Here is a 9,205-nt window from a genome sequence, read left to right on the forward strand (position 1 = left end):
TAGGTAAGCACCCACTGGTCGTGAGGTCCCTCAGAGGTGCCAGACCGCGCCTCATACCCTCTTGGGACCCCCCCGTCGCCCTTCGGGGCCGCGGGGCGCTTCATTTGAGCCCCTGGCCTCAGTCGAGCTAGAATTCCTGTCATTTAGACAGCGCTCCTGATTGCCCTGGCCTCCATCAAGAGGGTAAGGAGACCTACAAACTTCTCTGTAGGGAAGCTTCCCCGTCGCCTTCTCAGGCCGCGGGGCGCTCCCTTGGAGCCTCGGGCCTCAGTCGAGCGAGAAAAACGCTCCTGACTGCCCTGGCTCCCATTGAACGAGCAAAGGTTCCCCAGAGGTGCTCAGTGGGCCTCAGTCGAGTCCTGTCATTAAGACAGCGCTCCTGACTGCCCCGGCTCCTATTAAGAGGGTTGGAGACCTTCAAGCTTTCCTTGCCAGCAAAGTGTGTCAAGAAGTTCGGGCCCGGCGACTCTCACGTTACTACCTGAGACCCCGGCCCGGCTATTGTGCCCAAGGTTCCCCACCACGCTTTTCCGCGGTCAGGTGGTGAACCTGCAAGCTCTGCCCTGGAGGAGGCAGACCCAGCCTTGCGATGTTGTGTCTATGTGAAAATGAATTCGCTCGGCACTTCAGACGCACCTAGCAGCTTATCTGCTTGGGGTTCAGCAGAAAGGGAATGCTGTCCCCAAACTGAGGTGGCTCATTGGGTGGTAGATGCCTCTCCCTCTCTTATCTATATCTGGGAGAGCCATGCCCCTTAGGTGTTCATGCCCACTCCATTAAGAGTGCTGCTTCATCCTATGCGTTGGCTCATGGCGCCTCACTAGCAGATATCTATAGAGCTGCGGGCTGGGCGACACCTAATACCTTCGCTAGGTTCTTCAACCTCCGCGCAGAGGCCGTTCCTCCCGTGTCTTAACATAAGACTTCAGGCGAGCGGGGGGACGGCTGGTGTCGGCTTGCTGCGCCATTCCCACGTGGATCCGTGCGCTATCTCCCAGAATGTTCCCTCCGGCGAACCTGGGTCCTCCATGCCCCGCAGTCAGGGCTAGATGCGGAGTAGTCCTTGGCTGTGATCCTGCCTGGGTCTCCTTCGCCCCGCAGGTTGTGGCTATACTTTTCAATATTTTCCAGCGGAGGAGACCGCTGTTTCCCTCGTGTATCCCTAAGAAATCTTATGGATATATTGAATTATTCTCATTTCCACATGCACAAATTGCATGTGCTCCGCCCCCCCAACCCATGCTTCAGTACATCTGGCATCCCTTCAGGCCCCCTTATAAAAAGGGGGCCTCGGGGCGTTGGGAAGGTTACGTTCAATGACCGCCTGCGGACACGTCTGGGAAGACCTGCCGGCACGTGGCGTTGTGCGTAACGCGGCGTCAGGGTCGTGGCCTTTTCCATGGGTCTAGTTCCCAATGTAACGTCGAAGTGATTCGACTGAAGGGGTAACGTCTAGGTTACGAAGGTAACCCTCGTTCCCCGAAGGAGGGAACGGAGACGTTACATTCCCCTGCCACGCCCCTGGCGTCGCGCTGACGCTGGGCTCTCCCGGCTCTTCAGCAAAAGCCTGACTGAGTGGTGCGCGCAGCCATCTTATATACCCGTATGTACGGGGGCGTGGCCGGCGCGCACGTCCACTCGCCAATTTTCAATTGGCCTTTTTAATAAGGCTCAGAGGTGATCGGTCTCTCAAGCGAGATCCCAATGTAACGTCTCCGTTCCCTCCTTCGGGGAACGAGGGTTACCTTCGTAACCTAGACGTTTCCTTTAAAATTTAGTTTAGTTTTTTTTTTTTTTTTTTTGTTCTGAATGCTTGTTTGTCTACTAATAAAAAAGAAATTTAATGTACCTGTATGTATTTATTCATTCATTCATTCATTCATTCATTTTATTTCATTTTACATTTGGTAAATGCATTTCTGAACTTTAGTTTCCTTTAAAATTTAGTTTAGTTTTTTTTTTTTTTGTTCTGAATGCTTGTTTGTCTACTATAAAAAGATTAAAATTAAATTAAATTAAATTAAATTAAATTAAATTAAATTAAATGTACATTTATGCATGTATGTATGTATTTATTCATTCATTCATTTTATTTGATTTTACATTTGGTAAATACATTTCTGAACTTTAGTTTCCTTTAAAATTTAGTTTAGTTTTTTTTTTTCTGAATGCTTGTTTGTCCACTATAAAAAGATTAAAATAAAATACAATTAATTTAAATTAAATGTACATTTATGTATGTATTTACATATGTATGTTTTTATTTATTTGCTTATTCCTTCATTTTATTTTCTTAAGTTTACAATTTTTAGAATCACAATCATTACAATAAATATTAATTATTTTATTTAAAAAAATTTAAATAAACAAAAATGTCTGTGCTATAGTTATTATTTATTTATATAATTTATATAGTTATGTTTTATTTTATTTTATTTTATTTGTCATTTTTTGGTAAAAAATTTTTAGAATCACAATCATTCCAATAAATATACATTATTTTATAATATTTTATTTTATTTTACTTTGGACTTGTTTCTCAACTATTTAAAAATGTTCAGTTTTTGTACGTGAATATAAAAGTCAAATAAAATGAAACAAAAAAAGCCAACATTTCTGACCTATATCTTACAAACCTAATCATTCTAATACATTTACATTTATTTATTTATTTCATCTTACTTCTTTTTATTTTACTTTGGATTCTTGTTTGTCAACTTTATAAAAAATATTGATCAGTTAGAAAAATGATTTTTCCAAAGTAAATAATAAAGTAAAATTTTATAAATAAATAAATAAAAAGCTAAAAATTCAAAAATGTAATTCTGATAAAAGTACGTTATTTTATTTTATCTATCATTTTATTACTTGTTTTGGAAATCAAATTTCAGAGCTATAGTATCCAATAGAAACCTATTGGATTTTTAGTATGATTGTCCAAAAAACTCCTATAAGTTCAATCAGTAATCAGTTAGATCTACACTGCTGGATGTAATTACAAATTTGGTTTCAAAGAATTTTGTCAAGCCAATAAATTGAAACAATCACTACCATGCCTTTTATGGCCTCTATTCAGTGTCTTTATGGAATGAGTTTGCAAATGTAATTTTAGGCTTTGTGTCCAGATATCATAGGAGTTCGTCTGGCGTCTGCCCGATCTTCCTGAAGCATCTGTTCACGCCCGGCGCAGCTGTCTCAGACAATAACCTGAGCGCCTCAGCGCCTGCGTGCGTGTTTGTGTGTGCGTTTCTTACTAGCGTGTTTTTATTATATGTCAGCACTACGCTACTGGCTCCAGACTAACACCCCATTGTCTGTGCAACTATTGTTTGTTTACTAGGCTGAGAGAAGGACAAAGACGGGAACAGTTGCTGGTCTACACTTCTGGGAGCTGGCGTCGTGTGGCATCCCTAAACTGGTGGGTGTGGGCTCATTGTTTTGGGGGTCTTAAAAGGGAAGTTCCTTTACTCTAGAGATTTGGCAAACGCATGGGACATGTACAACAGATCATCCGAGCTTCAGTGGGATCCTATTCAAATCGAATTCAAGTTATATTCGAGGCCTAAAATGCACTAAAATGTAGAGAACTGGTGAAAAAAGACAAATAACAAGCTCCTTTTCATCTCCCACTGCCCAGCTTTGAAAGCACATGCTCCCTCATAATGAAAGAAAATGAGTGGGGCCGATTATCACACTGATATGAAGTCCTAAATGGGTGGACTTCATTCCCAGAGGCCCAGAGGACCATTGCATGAGACCATGCATTGCCTTTGATTGACCTGCTATCAAGCATCGAGGTGCTGGGAAGCAGTGCTTGCCAGTTGCCCTCGTTGCTGATAAGGTAAGAGGTGTGGAGGTCTCTCTGAGAAAACAGGAGTGGCACAGATTGCGCAGTTGGTGGCAAAACAGATTACATAGTGCCTTTGTTGCTACTACTTAGTATTTGGAAAGGCTTTGAGGGAACAGTTCTGGGAAAAATTAACATTTGTCAGCATTTACTCATTCTTCAGGGTTCTTTCAGTTGTGTAATACAAAAAAGAAACATGTATTTTTATTGCTGAGCGCCATAAAAGTAGTGTCATATGTGACCCTAGACCACAAAACCAGTCATAAGGGTCAAATTTCTGAAATTGAGGTTTATACAACATCTAAAAGCTGAATAAATAAGCTTTCCATTGATGCATGTTTGTTAGGATAGGACAATATTTGGTCGAGATACAACTATTTGAAAAATTCGAAAAAAGGGTGCCAAAAAAATCGAAACACTGAGAAAATCGCTTTTAAAGTTGTCCAAATGAAATTCTTAGCAATGCATATTACTAATAAAAATTAAGTTTAGATATCTTTACGTTAGGAAATTTACAAAATGTCTTCATGGAACATGATCTTAATATCCTAATGATTTTTGTCATAAAATCAATCATTTTGACTCATACAATGAACTTTTTGGCTATTGCTACAAATTTACTCTTGCTGCTTAATACTCAAAATCTCAGTTTACACTGGCGTTCAAAAGTTTGGGATCAGTATGATTTTTTGGATGTGTTTATTTGATGAAAAATACAGAAAAAAAATTATATTGTGAAATATTATGTTTTAAACAAATGTTTTTCATATAGTGTAAAAATCTGTGTGACATTTCAGGTGAAACAATGGCAGCTGTGGTTGCCAGAAAAATTATGGTAGCAACATTTTAAGTTTTATAGTTTAAACTTACCTTTACAGTAAAACAAACAAACTCTGTTTCATTCCTGTACAATACACTGAGAAACACCAAAAAAAAGGTGGTAATGATTAAAGCTACAGATAATAGATAAAAGCTTATTAAAATATTGCAATAAACATTCATTAAACAACATAAAATGTAACATAAAACCCTAATATACATAACTGATAGGAAAAATAGTTAATTTTAATGGAAAACCATCAAATGTCACACAGGAAATTCTTCAGTGTCACATGATCCTTCAGAAATCATTCTAATATGCTGATTTATTATCAATATTGGAAGCAGTTGTCCTGCTTAATATTAGTTTTGGAAAGTGTAATATTTTAAGGATTCTTTAATGAATAAAAAATGTAAAAAGAACAGTTTTTATTTAAAATAGAAATCTTTTCTAACAATATACACCACCGTTCAGTCAATTTTTATTCTTTTTTTGAAAGAAAATAATACTTTTATTTAGCAAGGATGTTTTAAATTAATAAAAAAAAAAATCCAAATATTCCACAAAATAAATTAACAGCACAACTGTTTTCAATATTGATTATAAATCAGCATATTAGAATGATTTCTGAAGGATCATGTGACACTGAAGACTGCACGATGCTTAAAATTCAGCTTTGCATCACAGGAATATTTATAATATATATATTTATAATATTTTAAAGTACATTAAAATAGAAAACTGGTATTTTAAATTGCAATAATATTTCACAATATTACAGTTTTTTTTCTGTATTTTTGATCAAATAAATACGGCCTTGATGCGCATAAAGAGACTGCTTTAAATAACATTACAAGTTTGCGGAAAAACAAATAAACAAACAAATGGAAAATGTACTAGTAATTTTCCACCAGGACATTATTCAATAATTTTAGAAACATTTCCAACCTAATCTCACTGTATTTCATACATATTTTACAAGGTAGCTAATTCGTACAAATTCACACCACCTCACTCATAATTTTGCAAAATCTTACATATTTTACGAGTTTCCCACATTGTATGGATTCGTACCATCAAAGGGTGAGGTCGTACAAATTTGTATGAATTAGACACCTAATAAAATATGTACAAATTGATCATGAGATAGCATAGATATTTCTGTTAAATCTAAAATTCAGCTGTAAAACACCTGTAAAAAACATCTATATTGAAAACAGTTTTTTTTTTTTTGGTCGGAGGGAGTGTAGTAAAACAGACTAAAATTAGTTGTTCACTTCCCACCAAGATGACTATTGTAAAGCAATTTGGATGCTAACTGCTGCTTTATTTTGGATCCCAAAAACGACCAGTTTCCAGGATGTTCACACTCTAGGGGGAAGAGGCTTTTTATTTCGAAAGATAAGGTCTTAAAATGAATTCAATTTTCGCTACCTTTGACTTTGAAGATAAGGTCTTGCATCATAGCTTGTGCATGCTCGACTGCTCAGTGCTGTGACTGATGTTGTTTTCACTTTATTTCCAGTTAAATAAACCATTACCACCAGATAAACCCATTTAGATTGTGTTCAATCACTGCCAGAAAGCAGACGTGCTCCATACTGGAGCATTATAAAACTGCTTATGTAGGTCGCAGAGCAATTGGTGTAATTGAAGATGCTCATGGTTTACAAGAAGACAGAGAATTAGACATAGCTCTGTTCACATCAATAAAGTGGAGATTTCATGTCAATCTTTAGAGTGTTGATGAACTGATTTGACATTTGGCCTCTGGCCTTGAAATCATATCAGAGAGTGAGAATAGAGTTCATAAGCCATAAACGTGCCACTTATCAGCGTCGTTGACCTTGACCTTCACTTTTCTTCTATTAGTTAATGCAAACTCACTTTTATCATGTGTTACCTAGATGATTCTATAACCTTTGTGTTGCTAATGTAAGCCTATGTTATTTTGTCAGTGTTAGTATTATTTATCAAACTATCAATATAGCATAATATCAATGATTTAATACGTTTTTAATTATCTAATTCTAAATACAAAGCTTCATAACAAATACTGCTTTCTCTGACTGTCATTGTGAACTTTCTTAAACATCAAACAAACACAAGTTTGATCCTGATATCTTGGTTTTCTAAATGTTCTTGTAAATAAAACTTAATATGTAATACATTTTCTTTATTTTTATTTTTATATGTATTATATATTTTTAGTTTTGTCTGTTGACCAAGTAGACTAAAAATTAATTCGATTTTTTCATATACTTATTAATCCAATAAGTAAAAATATGACTAATTTTTATTTATTTAAAATGATATATGTATATATACATTGATGTTCAAAAGTTTGGGATGAGTAGGACTTTTACTGTTTTTTAAATAAGTCTGTTATGCTCATCAATGTTCAATTAATTAAATATTATATTATATATTATGAAATATAATTGCAATTAAAAATAACAACTTTCAGTTTTAATATACTTTAAAATAAAATTTATTTCTGTGATGCAAAGCTGTATTTTTCAGATTTATTTGGAACCTGTGATACTTTTTTCAGCATTCTTTGATGAATAAAATGTTATAATGAACAGCATTTATGCAAAATTCAAAATAAATCTTTTCTTACAATGTAAGTCTTTACTATCACTTTTTATCAATTTAACACATCCTTGCTGAATAAAAGTACTAATTTCTTTCAAATAAACAAAGAAAGAATAACTGACCCCAAACTTTAAACGGTATTGTATATTGTTGCAAAAGATTTCTATTTTAAATAAATGCTGATCTTTTTAACTTTTTTATTCATCAATGAATCATAGTTTCCAAAAAATAAAAATAAAAAAAAATTAATCCAACACTGATAATAAATCAACATATTAGAATGATTTCTAATATGAAGGACCATTTGACACTGAAGACTAGAGTAATGATGCTGAAAATTTTGCTTTGCATCGCAGAAATAAATTTCTTTTTAAAATACATTTTAAAATGAAATAATATTTCACAATATCACAGTTTTTTTTTCTGTTTTTAAGCAAATAAATGCAGGCTTGATGAGCAGAAAAGACTTCTTTAAAAAAAATATTCAAAATCTTACTGATTAGTATATATTACTAATATGAATTTTGGAGTATATAGAATTCACCAAAAATAATTAAATTTTTTAAAAATCATATTTAAAATATTTACATTTTATTTACATTTTAAATATTTTAAAATAACTTGCTAAAACAAATGCTATTAAAAGTATCGTCAAAATAAAAACTCTCAAGTACTTGCCTGGCCAACAGAAATTGTCATGTAAGTTTGATCTGTTTTCAGAAAAGTGCTTTAATGTTTTGTTTTAATACATTAAATTATTAAAGAAATTGGTCAAAATTAGCCAAAATTCAGTGATGATCATTGATACGTGAGGGTACATCCCATGGGGCTGAAACAACAGCTATTGTTTTCTGCACGCAAACGTGCTGAGCTGTAATTTATCAGAGCAGGTGAGTCAAACTACTGACGCGGATTGTTCTGCTAAAGACAAAAATAACCTTTTGTTTGTTTATAAACCATCTCTTCTGCTGATTACACTTCTATGATACGTGACTGTAATCATTGCATCCTTTAGGAAGACATCCTTGTGTTAGAATGAAGACTTTCATCATTGTAATGCATTGTAACTCACTGAATCTCATTTCTGATTTGCTGAACACTCCTTTTTTTGGTCACTACAGAACTCTCCCTCTTCATATCATGACATTGAATAAAATAGACCAGAATTTGATGACAGTTCACAACAATTATTCTCATTTAAACACATTTGTGTATAAGCTCAAAAACATGTAGTTATTGATATAACGTAAATATAATCTTAATAAATGGTTAATGATTTGCCCTTTTTTTAAATATTGAATTATTAATGTTTTCTCTCATGAACGGAAATGGAGATGCGTTATTTTGCTGCTGTTAAATGATTTGGTTAGTGTGTTTGTGGTTTCTCTTGGTTCATGATTTCTTGCTGCATCCCAATTCCTAAATAGTATTCGAAATTAGAAATTGTCTAATTATCTTAGAAAGATCCATTGAGTTTTGGATCAGGATTCATCTAAAAACAAATAAAAAGTACAACCATGGCAGATATACAAGACCAAAGATCAATCAATATCTAACCTAATGAAAAACACATGTATTTAATAGTGATTCTTAAAATAAATGACTCAAAAAGAACCAAATGAGCCAGTTTGACCAACTGAAGAAGTTCGGCAAGGATTACTAAGGATTCTGATGAGCCTGAGGCACGTACTGGAAATACTGGGGAAATTTAAAGTAATGCATTACAATATTGCGTTACTACCAAAAAAAAGTAGGCTAACTAGTTACATTACTTTGTTACTTTTTATGGAAATTATGCATTACATATTTTTTTGTTTCCTTTTTAAATCTAGGCAGGGCTTGCTTGTTTTTAATATAAAAAGTAGTCTACTATTTTTGGCAAACATAAAAGCCCTTTCACACCAAACGTGAAATGAATAAGCCTAAGGCTGAAAAGTAAA

This window comes from Garra rufa, chromosome 9 (assembly GCF_049309525.1).
Source record: "Garra rufa chromosome 9, GarRuf1.0, whole genome shotgun sequence".
NCBI classification, from domain to species: Eukaryota; Metazoa; Chordata; class Actinopteri; order Cypriniformes; family Cyprinidae; genus Garra; species Garra rufa.